This window comes from Pinus tabuliformis, chromosome 4_2 (assembly GCF_031772625.1).
Source record: "Pinus tabuliformis cultivar Carrire ecotype Pingquan chromosome 4_2, CPIR1, whole genome shotgun sequence".
Classification (NCBI taxonomy): Eukaryota; Viridiplantae; Streptophyta; class Pinopsida; order Pinales; family Pinaceae; genus Pinus; species Pinus tabuliformis.
This window is the reverse complement of record NC_142304.1, coordinates 710,958,317-710,970,623: the sequence shown is the minus strand read 5'-3', so window position 1 is coordinate 710,970,623 and position 12,307 is coordinate 710,958,317. Positions and strand designations below refer to the sequence as shown.

The following is a 12,307-nucleotide window of genomic DNA, read 5'->3' as shown; positions in this document are numbered from 1 at the left end:
GGCGGCGGCAGCTGAACGCAGACCTAGTTGAACGCATCACCAAGCGCGAGCGTTATTACTTACATATTAATTTACAAAATATATTATATTATTCATAATTGTGTTTATAAAGGAATCTGTTGATTTCACAATTTCCCAAAAACCATAAATGCCTAGTTTATGGTATTTCTTAAATATTAAGAAAATTTCTTCCTTTCAAAGAGATTCATGGTTTCAATTAAATTTGTATGATCTGAATAGATTTGAGATTTCACTATTTATTAAATAGCTAGTTATTTTTAGTGAAATGTATTAGAAAATTTTTTGGTGGGTTTTTCCAGTCTAATTTTTCTAAAATCCAGCAAGAATTTATTGAAATCACAAGCTTGATAGTAATCCTTGCATGCTCTAGGGATTTTTCTGGGAGCTGAATCCATATATACAGTGAAAAAACCAATTTAAATAACACTAATCAAAATTTAACTTCAAAATTTTCTGCCAAATTCCAACACCAAAAAATCTAAATAATAAATTACACTTCAGAGTTCACCAAAATTTTAAAGATAGTGAAAATGCATCTAAATCACCAATAGAACAGACAATTTAGTTAGCGTTCTACCATGGCCTCTGCTATTTCAGTACATGCTATGCGCGTAACTTTATTGTTTCAAATATATGATTCGATGTTCTGCATGTTCATACGTTTGGAATCTAAAACTTTCTGAAATTAAAAGAATTTCTCCTTAAATATCATGAAAACTGTGAGATTTTTTAAGCGTATACATACTGTACAGTAAGTTGCATGAAAGCTCTGTGATTTTTTGAAGTGTGTACGTACACGTGGTGAAAGTTTGGATGCATTGCGTGGCATCTTGCATTGAATTTATCCACACACCTCTACACACTTGCTCCTGTTGTACGTCGATCACTGTGGAGGAAGTTGCATGAAAACCCTGTGATCTTTTTTAACGTATACATACACGTGGTGATAGTTTTGATGCATTGCGTGGCACCTGCATTGAATTTATCTATACCTCTACACGCTTGCTCCTGTTGTACGTCGATCAAACACAAGAAAAACCCTTTTCTATGCGTGTAACTATCAAACTTACAGCAGCTTGTTCCAATATTATTGCACATTCAACTACAGCTATCATTTCAAAATAAATGATATTATATAACTTTTTTTCAGTATCTCTAGTCTGGTTCCTCGCCTAAACTTTGAGGAGATCCCCGACTATGCTATAACCTAGCCGGGTGCATTTTAACTAATAGACAAGTCACAAAATAGCCATTTAAGTTAGAATGTGGTAATATAAGTTCGACCAAAACAGTTTTTTAAGTTAGAATGTGGTAATATCGAGCAAGATTGTGATTTCTTTATTTAAAATATACTTTTTAAATGTATAAATAAATTTAGTGTCGTAAAAAATCCGAGGCGCAATAACTTTACAGATTAAACAACTTAAACTAATAATTTTTAAAAATCTTTACTAATTACCGGACTACCCAATAAAATAAGATTATCAAACCACCGCTTCCAAATTAAATGTAATCAAACATCTGCTGACTACCCAATAAAATAAGAAAATAAGGTTATCAAACCACCCTGGCTTCCAAATTAAATGTAATCAAACATCTGTCGAGAATAGTATGAATAGTAGTTTCATTATAGTCGGTACCTAGGATTTGAATCTTTTTTCTAAAACTACTCCGAATCTCGAGAAATCCAAAAACATCGTTCTTTCCAGCATGGCTTCCAAATTAAATTTAGTCAAAAATCTGCCATGAATGTTGATTTAATTGTAGCCACCGCCTGGGGTTCAATCTTTTCCAAGACCATCAAAATCTCGTAAAACTGAAAAAACAATTTTGAATCCATAAAACATTATTTTTGATGTTTCACCAAATTCCTGCATAGAACATTAGAAATAGGGTGATTTTGATAGTTCTTTCACAAGTCCAAATTTTTTTCCTCTGCCCATAATCCAAATATACTAGAAATATAGCACCCTCCCATAATCCAAATATACTAGAAATATAGCACCCTCCCATAGTCCAAATATACTAGAAATAAAGCACCCGCCGATGAGCCAAATATACCAGAAATAAAGCACCTGCACATAAGCCAAATATACCCACCAAAAAAAAAAGAAAGCAAATATACTAGAAATATAGCACCCGCACATAAGCCAAATATACCCACACACAACCCAAAAAAAAAAAAAAAAAAACTATAAATATAGCACCCGCCCATAAACCAAATATACCAAAAATATATTACCTGTGATTACCTAAATATACCAAAAATATAGTACCTGTGATTACCGATAACACTTTGACAACAGTATAACCGACCAATTAAATTAACTTTAATTACAAACAACAACAATAACACCGACCAATTTAACTAACCCTTGCCATACAATCAAAGGTGTCCCTATTATACCCAATTGAACTCACCCTTACCATACAATCAAAGGTGTCCCTATTATAACCCTTATAAATTAATTGGAAATAGGGTGATGAACTAACCCTTACCATACAATCAAAGTTGTCCCTATTATACCCCTTATTGAAATAGGGTATTTCGCGGCTCCTTATAAAGCTCTTTTATAAGTCCAAATCCTTTTTCCTTGGAAATAGATCCTCAAGAAAATTCTGGGCACCTTTCCTCATTTCGAACATAGTATTTAAGTGATATAGACTTTCTCTGATTACAGATAACACCCTGACAACAGTGACACCAACCAATTAAACCAACTTTAACAATTGAACTACCCTTACCATACAATAAAATGTGCCCCTGTTAAACCCCTTATAATTAATTAAAAATAGGGTGATTTGATGGCTTTTGTAGAGCTCTTCCATACGTCCAAATCCTTTTTTCTTGGAAATACACCCTCAATAAAATTCTAGGCACCTTTCTCATCTCAAGCATGTTATTTAAGCGATATACACTTGGTTCCCCTAACTCTCTGGTTCAACGCATAGCATCTTTGGCTAACAAACAACACCCTGACAATAGTGACACCAACCTTGAACTAACACTCTCAAAACTTACCCTACCATCAAAGGTCCCTCTTACACCCCTTAAAATTAATTATAATGCACCCCTTTCAATAAAGGATTCCTATATAATTTTAACAAAAATCATGGTCCAATACATAATTCCACCCGAATCATGGTTTTGCACATAATTGCATCATATCCCAAGAGCTAACAAGGATGATCAAAATGGTTACGCACTTTGCTTAACATTTAGACAACGCCCTCAAAGATGGTCTCGGTAGCATCCCTATTGTAAATGGATATGATACGAGTCTGCCCTGCGAGGACGTCTATTTATTGGAGGAGTAAAAGTCAAAAAGTAATTCCGCCACTACACCACAACAACAACAAAAGAGAGAAAATGTTGCTGGTAACAAATTTGAAGGACAGTCCTGCCAAAATGTTTCCACCTTGGCTGAGATCGGGCATAAGCATATCCAGAAAAATGGGTGAACTATATTTGACTTCGACGATAGTTTTTTAATATTTTATAAAGTTCCTTTTCGCGTAAATAATTCAAAGATCAAGAAATAAATATAAACAGTCAGAAGTATAGCGTGATAAGTTTCAAGAATTCATCGTTGTTGGAATGACTGGTAATTGGTAACTGGCACACATGAACAAAGAAGGGTTTCATTTTTTAACATGCAAATGGATCCCTATGGCTTTGGGTAGTTTGTTGAACATCGCTTTTAATAGAAAACCCAGGAAACACATTGAGTAATCGGGGTGATCAAGCAACTTAAAACAAGAAAGTTAGTCCTTTTTGACACACAGACAAGCTTATATTCGTCTCTGAAATTTTCTCTTCATTCAATGAAATTCATATGAAAGTGACAAAATAGAGACTGGCTGGCACTGTTGGTGAAGAATCGTCAACAGGCCCAGTTCATTATAATGTTGGAATGCTAGCAATTCAATGATAGATCAAGACAGACAGATTCAGGACATATAACATGGGTAATTTGGTAATCGTTGTGTATAACTTTTTGTTCTTGTCCACGTAATTAATCCTTTACTAACCCCTTGAAATATGCTAAACTTTGACTGGGATATTAAATAAATGGGTGATCATGGAGGTAAGATATTTACTAGCCCAGAAAGAAAGAGAATCCACGAGTCCCCCAGTATTCCAGAAAACCAAAAACAAATTTTAGAATAAAGCAAATAGCGCACTTGCATTATGGCATGGAAGTCATCCCCCACATTGAACACCTGCAATGCATCTTAGGTTTATAGCGGCATTAGAAGTCAAAACTACATCCCGCACAGGGTTCTTATTTTAAAAGATGAAAACACGCAAGTTAAAGGAACTTAATTTAAAGGGAAATGCTTGGAATCTTTCGATTTATCTATAAGCTTTTCATTTTGAAAGAATGCTTCTTATATTAAGTGAAATAAAGAGACCAAACCAGCTCACATTTATCTAAAGAACAGCAAAAGGTCCTTAAATCGATTGAGCTGAAACATCACAATCTCCAGCATCTTTCCTAATGAGGGTGCCCTTGGCTATAAACCAGGCTTTAAGTTCAGTGTTCAACAACAGATCAAAAGAATCTAAACTGCGTTACATTTAAATCTCCAACTGGAATACAAACAAAACATGCGATGGATATTTTTTTCCAAAATATGTGAACAACAAAACCACATTACCTTTGGTTTATACAAAATATGGGAAGCATTTAAAATGTTCCTGAAAAGTCACTTTCTATTGTTTCCACAATTTGATGCATCTGGTGAGGGCTGATGCTCGACAAAGGAACCCACAGGAATCGAACTGACAACCAGGTGAGGACTAAACCCCACACTAACGAACTGGCTACCAACTGTGAGCGTTTTACAGTAGTTACTTACCTTTGGATACATTATAACATATTATGTTATAATATATATGTTTCATGTCAATTATGTGACAGGAAGCAAATCTTGGGAACTGCTGGAGAAACCCCCATATTTCAGGGGGCAACAGGGTACAGGGCATAGGGGACACAGAAAAAGTGCACAAAATGAGAAAAAGCAAACTTCTGAGATTACGACACAAACTCTTATCTCATTCCTCTTCTTCTTTTGCAAACTGAATTTTTTAGGAATTCGAAGGGAGTAGTACGTTTAAAATGCAAAGAGAAGCCCCCTCATAGAGAAAAGAAAAACCTATACTTCTACTTTCAGTTTGCTCCTCTGGGAGGTTACACATGGGTGTTCCCTGTGGCAGTCGAGGTACATCCAAATGTCCTCTCTCAGGATACCAACAGATGTTAATTTATTTAATATTACTACTGCTCCCAGCATGAATGGTGACCTGATACCAGGAGGGCACTGAATTGTCTGTTGTATATGCTGCACCTGCATCCCCATCAGTGGTTCCAGGAAAGTATACTGCTGCTGAAAGTTCCCGTTGAAAGAAGAAAATCACTGTTCATGCTCAGCAAAGAAGAAATTACAGATGCCCAGTTTTTATGTTAAGATGGACTAGTTATAGGTAAGAGTGACTTAGAGGCTGTATGGCAACCTTGGAATATGATAGCTTAAAGAGTATTTAGTCATATCATTAGAAAAGCATCTATACAATATGCCAAAAGCTGATGGGTCGAATATAACATAAAAGTTATAAAAGGGGCACGCATGTCGGGTAAGAAAGAGACAGCGAACTCTACATAGGCCCTCAGGCTTCATAGCAGGTATGTGTGGAATTTGATTTTCTTGCAATCGGACAGTAATTGAGCCAAGTGCAACCTCCATACTGTCCTTGGATATTATGGGTCTGAGTTGGCATGCATACTTTCTCAGAAGAGTATCTTGTCTATTGAAATATATTAGTTATGTTTTTTGTCTAGCATTTATCTCTGCTCTTCAGACTGTTGTTCTGAAACTGTGTTGTATTTTAAGATTTATCTAAATGTTCATATTACTTCTACAGCACTGCATTTGCCAATTTTATTATCTCGAATCTACGGTACAATAATTCCTAAATCCATCACTGTAGACCTGCCTGATTTTCTTTTGCTATTTCAGGAATATCCATCTGCTATCAGGTAGTTTCTAAGGCTCATAATAGCAGGGCTCGTTTTTTAGAGTGGTAGTATTCAATGATGTGTTGTTAAACTTAAGAGTCCTACTGTTAGAAGGTCAAAATAAATGTTAACGACCTACATTAAATATAGGCTAGTTGAAAAGGTAGTTATATAATTTACCACTTGATGTATAAAAGAAGCTTACAGTGACATATTCAATGACTTCATTATAAACAACGCATTCTCCATATATCTGTTTCTCTCTCAATTTTATCAGAGCAGACAGCATTTGGGGCCAAACGGGAATTCTCTCGTTTAAGGTTGTGCACCTCTAATTACCAACAGTGGCTTAGAAGGAGCAGCGTTTGGAACCTATGACTGGAATCAAAAGTTCAAGTGAGACCAAACTTGAGAATTCTGTTGGTTTCAAGGAGAGAAGCATTCCTGAATAAGGAGACAAGTTGTACATTAAAGTTACTTCTAAGAAAAAGGCAAATGTTATTTGAATTTCAAACCTAAAATCTGTCATCCGAAGAGTAATTCCAAGAAACACAAACAAAAGCATATGAGGAAGGTAGCTGAGGCATAGGAACAGTGTATGGATCAACCTGAAGGAAGGTAAGCCAATAAATGCACATATTCATGGTCGGTGCCAGTAGTGTAATCCTAAGGCAACGAATTCTCGATCTGAAAGACTGACACTACAGCCCGGTGGCAGAGTTAACAGCACAATTTTTTTTCAGACAGAATCAGAAATGGGAGGATACCAAGAAAAAGAAGACTGAATTTTCATAGAAGCAAATTCTACACATGCAGAAGCAATACAGCCACAACAGCCAAACTGCACAAAACTGCAAGTAGCTGAGCCACAAGCAAAATGGGAGAGGAAAAAAAATATATTAAGGCAGACAACAATGTTGGGGGAGAATTCAGTGTGACACCAGGCACTAAAATGCTAATGGGAGAGGGAAGCATGAGTATGAATGGCGAAGGGCATATTTGCTGCACCCTGATCATTGGATGCATCTTGTCAAGAAAAATACACCCAGGACTAGCACCTAGGCTCATCTGTAAATTGGTTGCATTAACAGAAGCATGTACTCAATGTCACATGGTTCAGGTTCGAATTCAAGTTCGACAATGATTAGGTTTGGTTCAAGTTTGAATTTTTTGATGGGGTTTGGATAAGGTTAGCCATTAGGTTAGTCTATATACATTTTCTATATGCATAGATGTATTAACTTGAAAATGAAATATGGGATAAAATTGTGAGAAATCAACATCAATAAAAAAAATGCTATGACAAACATGGAAACTGCAATGATAGATTACAAGCTTGAGTTGTGACATGAAGTTATGAGTTTTGATATACAGACTTGGTTAATGGCCATAAGGTTCGATGAGGTTCACCGAACCTCAAAATATTTTTAAGGTCCGCCAAAATTCGAACCTCAAGGTTGAAGTTCGACAAACCTTGTGACATAGCATGTACTTATGACAAGAACCTGCTTCACTTTTCTTTTGGCCAGCCTTAACAAAAACATGGGAGTGGACTTGGGTCCATAATATGTAGACAAAGGTTATGACCTCTTCTTGTCATTAGTTCAACCCTTACCTACAAATGCTGCCATGGCTACGTTAAGGCTTAAGGTGCTGACTAAAGCCCATGAGAATGAAACCTGGTCAATGGTATATGCCTTAAGGAGAATGTGGAAGAGGGTTTGGGTTCGTGCACTGTACTCACAGCTCATCACCACCCAGTGTCATAAGTTCAACCCCTACCTTGCAAGTTGCAACCACAGGGTACTGGGCAAAAGCCCATGGGAACGAAACTTTGACTAATGTTGTGAAAGTCTTTGTTTCTCACTGTTAGTCCCAAGCCTGTTGGGTAACTTTGGAGTTTATTTCAATTTATCCTGCAATTATAAAGAAAGCATAAGAAAAGTCATAGACACCAAATTCATAAGCCTCAAAAAGCTCTAAAATGACAGAACTATCATTCAAGAAAACTTTCAGGGGAGTACACAGTTCGTATGAGAATTTGAATACTAACTTTCATTGCATACATAGGCTCTGAGATTGCACAGCAACTCAAATGTACAACTACATTAATGGATTAAAGTAAAACAAAAGGATTAAAAGGAACAAGGCTGCCTCGCTCTAGAACAGCTTGAATGGCACGCATAAATTCCCAAAATAGTTCTGGGAAAAACAATACTGACAAAGGAATATAAGCGTATGAATTAGAGAAACGTGACTGTATATACCTCATTAACATGAAGCACGACATGATTAACTTTTTTAAAACATAAGACTGTGGACCAATCCTTTTGAGCTCAACAATATTTAGAAATACATATTATGATTGATTACACAAACTTGACTCCACAATGTTGACTCCATATATAATAAATAAATGTATAGTCAACTATGTAAAGACCACAATTCTTTTGTAAATTTAATTTCGGCTCTCTTCCACAAAGTTTGTATAAGGGCCCATTTTGAACATGAATCCATGATACTCCAAACATATTTCATAACTTATTTTGAACTCAATAATAGACACACTGCTGCACAAAAGATCTCAAAAGAAACATAATTCCCAAGAAAATGGGCTGTGAAAGAATTCCTAGAATGCTTCTCTAACCTGGCATAGCCACTGAAAATCCTGACTCTTTGATTTCATGCTTCTTCTATTTTAGGCTTCAACAAGAAAACAGTTTTATAATGTAACCAGCCAAGACATACCAGGTGCACCTAACCTCATTAATTTGTATCTCCAAACACAAACTCTAAAAACAATAGATGGCAAACAAGCTAACCATCTTACAGCAATTGCAGAAAATTTCATACAGAGAGATATATTGTTCTTATGACCCATATTTGCTAGTTAATATTAAGGATAGCATGGAGGCAATAAATTTAGCGAAGTATTCCAGCCGAGTTCCTTAAATCTTGACAAGAACACACACAGATCATCATCTCGATAAAGATTAATTGTTCAGCCCTTTTGATGGAAACATAAAAATAATACCAACGACACACCAATACAGAGCTGATTAGTCATAACATTTCACCAGAAAAGAAATAGAAGCATGGATGGTGAAAATACAAACTACGAATAGTCAACAACCCATTACCGCGCAATTATAAACAAAGGCTCCTGAATGCTGTTTAACAGCAAGCACCTCCCATTCCGGCGGTCTTCCATCAGCTGTGGGCTGACATGAATTCAATACAATACTTTCACCTTCCTGCCCTCTCTGTCCTCCAATAACTATAAGCTCATTTCCACAGGCCTTGAATGCTAGACCCCAACCATTGGCAGAGACTGCCCTTAAAGGCAATGTGCCGAGGGTATGCCATGAATTGGTAGCTTTGTTATATTTTTTAATCTCATTTTGGGAATACTCCACTGCATAAAGTTCATTGTTTGCTACAGCAACCAAAGGAGGTGCATGAGCGGCTCGATTTCCAGGTGGAAACATATTTGGAATCCTCCTCCATGTTTTTTGTTGGAGATTATATTCTTCTCCACAAGTGAGAGAATCGGAAGTCATATTACTTGACATCCCCCCAATAACATAAAATTTTCCATCCATGAAAAATCCTGAGCACAACTTGCGGGGGGAATGCATTTCTGGCAAAGTTTCCCATCTACCCAGTTCAGAATTATATAATTCAGCAGATTTGAGAACACCATCTCTGTCACACCCTCCTGCAACAATTGCAATCTCTCCAAGGCTGCTAGAGCCAAAAAGACAGCGAGGAGAAGCCATTCCAGCTCCCCTCGACCAACTATGTGTCAAGAGGCTATATCTCCATATTGCAAATTCAAATAACTCTTTTCCAAAAACCAATAATTCTGTGCCCACTGCTAAGGATTCTTTATCAGACAAGTTAAAGCAATCATCCGAGGGCATTCTAGGCAACCTCATCCACCGTTGTCGCTTAGGGTCAAAAGCCTCCCATTCGACCAAATTGCAGGCCATATAAATCCAACGTTCTACAATGCCAAGCTGCCTCCTCAAACGATATAGGTAACCACTTTGAACAAGATCCTTAAAACGTGAGTTCAAAGAGGCAAGGGCACCATAATCTGATCTCGAGGCCCATGCCAGGCATTGCATAGCTATATCATCTTGGAGACCAGGCAAAAGAGAATCATCTGATCCCTCTCCATTTCCGTCTGCATCTTTTGGTTCTCCAGGGCAATCACCAGTATTCATAAGAGAGATAAAAGACAAATCCAGCGAAAAATCATGTTCTTTCATCCTTGCAAACCTACCTCTCCACATATCAAGTATTGCTGCCTTTTGGCGGTCACATGGAGCCATTTCTTGACAATCAGTATTTTCTTCTTCGAAATCCAATTTCGCTCCAAATTTCTTCAACTCTAACAAACATGTGAAGAAACACCATTGATTCTGTTGCCATCGATGGTCCAAACGAGAAGAACGGGTAAAATTTCCACAGAGGAGCAGTCTTGCCTGTCAAACATTGCTGTAGAATCCGACAAACTTTTATTTTCTTGCCAATAATCCTTTAGCTTTCAATCAAGTTTCTCAAATTCCAGCTACCGAACACTTGACAAGCATACTGGATCCTACTGCAGTTAAGTTTCCTTTCAACGGTTGTGCGGCATAGGATCACAACCTGCTGTCTAGAGTGAAATTTTTGTGCATATTTTGGCCATGTCTGATCTGGACGCCGAATCTTCACGGTACAAGCATAGAATATTGAACTTGAAAACAATGGCTGTAATGGATCAGCATCTCCAAACCTGCTATCTCAAGCACTTCTCCAGCTACAGCTGAGCAAGCCCTGTAACAGAAAAGTCAAAAGAAAAAAATGGTAGTCTTTACCCGCTTTACTGTTATAACAGTGCAATTCAATAACTAAACCTGTAAATCCCTCCGAAATTTCTGCCTCTAAAACATAAACTAAAACTCTTTATATCCTGAAAAACAAGTTTTAAGCTAATTTGTTGCTAAATTCTTCGCCGTAAACAAAAAAACAAAATGACATTTTTTCCATAGTATTCTATTAATACAAATAACACATACCAAATCCCCTCTCTCCTTAAGACACCACGGTTCTCACCGTTTAAACCTTAAGAACATAGAATACAAGCCACTTCCTACACCGTGCAAGATTCATCTACATTTCACTACATGTAAAATCGTCGTCTTCTTCTTCAATCCTTTCCCCACATCGAAAGAAAAATGTTCAAGGTTGCAAGCACAGAAGCACTAGATTAAATGTTAAGCCCAGTACATTTCTGCATAATTAGGTACCAAAACAAAAACCCTTCTGTTTTCTCCTCTAAATCCAAATACTTACTCTGTTTGCCGCCTAAACCCCGAAGCAAGGGTTAATATCTACAACTTACAGATCTAATCTAAATTTCAAAGTAATATGTTGATCAAAACATGTTCTGCATCCTTACTCAAATTCACTCAAACAAATCTCTTTACGGGCATTTGGAATCCAAACCCCCAAAACAAATTCTATTGTCATCAACCTTAGACGGCTTCAGAAAACGCAAAAACCCTGAAATTTGCATCTTTTACAGCTTTCCTGAACTAAATAAATGGAAAAAGATTCAAGCCATCACGAGAAGAAAAATTCCACAGAAGAACACAAGTTTATTACCTTTGTTTATGCAAAAACTAAAATAGTATACACTCAGATGATTCTGTCTCAAAAACAATCGAATTTGAACCCGAAAGCCGGCCGTTTCGTTGCTTAGGATGGATTTACGCCGCGCAATTCAGACATCCGCCGGGCCACCAAAGCCTCCATATCCTGAGATTCCATGAAGGCATTCGTCGACCACATGAAGAGACGTTGCTCGTGCAGGGTTTTTCAGTCAGTAGTGCTTTTCTGTCAATTGACATGTATTTTGTGTCAATTGACGGGAATATTGAAAGTTGAGCCCTTTCTGTAAAGGGTCGAGTAAATCGTGGTTTCGAGGGCCATATTGGAGCTCATTATTAAGAGGTGTTAAGTTTTAATGGATTCTTTTTAATTTTCAGTTAAAAAATTTATGGTTAAAATTTATTTTTTTTGAATAGGAAGGTGAAATTTTTATTACTAATTTACATTCATCTTAATTTTAGATTTATTTAGGTTAAGTTTCACTTGCATAATTGGTTGAGAATGGGCTTAGTCAGTAACGCGATCCAAGATCAAACCTCATGGAAGGTGGTTGTGTCATGTGCTAGGGGGAGACATGCATGCTAAAAAATCAGTGAGCTAAGAAC

The 12,307-nt window shown here is 36.9% G+C and overlaps 1 pseudogene across 1 annotated transcript; it reads right to left on the bottom strand.

The window, feature by feature from the left end:
- Positions 1-9,050: 9,050 nt before the first annotated feature.
- On the bottom strand, positions 9,051-12,014 carry LOC149171472 (F-box/kelch-repeat protein At5g60570 pseudogene; annotated as a pseudogene). The gene is made up of 2 exons (XR_016259027.1): positions 11,697-12,014; positions 9,051-10,865 (listed from the first exon to the last, which is right to left on the bottom strand). The product of XR_016259027.1 is annotated as an F-box/kelch-repeat protein At5g60570 pseudogene (transcript).
- Positions 12,015-12,307: the final 293 nt, after the last annotated feature.